General features: G+C 42.4%; 1 pseudogene; it reads right to left on the minus strand.

Annotated features, from left to right (window-relative positions):
- Positions 1–301: 301 nt before the first annotated feature.
- Positions 302–1,225, minus strand: LOC114199386 (serine/threonine-protein phosphatase 6 catalytic subunit-like; annotated as a pseudogene).
- Between the last annotated feature and the right edge of the window lie 203 nt (positions 1,226–1,428).

Genomic DNA, 1,428 nt, shown 5'->3' on the forward strand with positions numbered 1-1,428 from the left:
GGTGGGGCAATTCCGCCTCTGGCAAAGACATTTGGGAACCACGGCAACAGGACCCTCCCCCAGAAGATCAGCAAGAACAGCCAGCAAAGACCAAGTTTACCCATCAATGAGAACGGCAGAATCCTAGCGCTGGGGGAATACAGCACATAGAATTCATGGCTTTTTTACCATGATTCTTTAGTCTTTCAAAGGTAAATTTTTTTTTTTTTTTGCTTGATAAAAAGTATATTGTAGAGGGAAATACACGAAAGTTGGGGTAAGAAGAGGGAAGAAAAATGGGTCAGCAGGATGGGCGAAGGTCTCAAAGGAAATACGGTGTCCTCGTTCTGGGAGGAATAACACGTTGTGAATCTGGAACTGCCCAGAATAACTTTGGTTCTCTTGTATTTACATCTTTGAAGACCATGATCGAACCAATATTTCCACAATGATAGCAGTAATTAGGAGCAGACCATACTGTTACCAGTGTCTCATCAAACATAAATTTATAGTGTTCGTGCACTAGTTGGTGTGCTCTGCAGATGAGTTTTAAATTGTTGATATGAACAAACTCATTTGTGACCTTTGTGCCAAAAAGCCAACCTGCTCCTCGGGGACTGATTGCCCAAGTATCCACATCTTCAGGATCTGACCAAACCAGATCACAAAATGCTCCTTTATGAGGAATTTCCTGATTCCATTCAATGGTTCGAATTTGATCCAGTGTTTTGATATCAGGAGATAAACCACCATGAACACACAAAATCTGCTCATCTATTAAAGCTGCTACTGTGAGCATGTCGAAAAATTTGGTACAGTATCTCCAGGCACTAGCATTGCCATATTTGGTTTGGCACTCATCATAAAATCCACATACTTGTGTTATCTGTCTACTGTCATGATTTCCTCGCAAAAGTGTAATACGATCAGGCCATTTAGCCTTTAGTGCAAGAAGGTAAGTGAAGGTCTCCAAACTATAGTAACCTCTGTCTACAAAATCACCATAATATGTGATATGTAAATATGTAGTTTGTGTCAGGAACCTGACCTCCAGTTCTGAATAGTTCACAAAGGTCATAAACTGTCAGTGTATGTCTCCACACACTGCTACTGGTGTCGATACTGGCTGGACATTTGACTCTTCTAAGAAGCGGTCACAAACATAGTCACATAGCTGCTTCAGGTCATTTTCCGGTAGGTACTTGCACAGCCGCGCTATCTCCACATACTTGTCCATGTCTAGGGGCGCAATTTTAGAAATAACAAGCCCCGACGGCTTCGGCGGCAGCGGCAGCGGCTCTAGTAGTGGCGGCGGCAGCGGCAGAGGGCAAAGCCAGAACTCTTCCTATGCCACGTCCGGCCTGTGAGAGAAAATTATTTTTTTTTAACTGTCTTTTCTACTCTCTTTTTTTTTTAATTTTTCTTTTACCCTTTTTCACCCAATATCTT

The sequence above is a fragment of the Eumetopias jubatus genome, unplaced genomic scaffold (genome assembly GCF_037043125.1).
Source record: "Eumetopias jubatus isolate StellerSeaLion01/CBP00866 unplaced genomic scaffold, mEumJub1_p1.0 scaffold_9, whole genome shotgun sequence".
In the NCBI taxonomy this organism is placed as follows: Eukaryota; Metazoa; Chordata; class Mammalia; order Carnivora; family Otariidae; genus Eumetopias; species Eumetopias jubatus.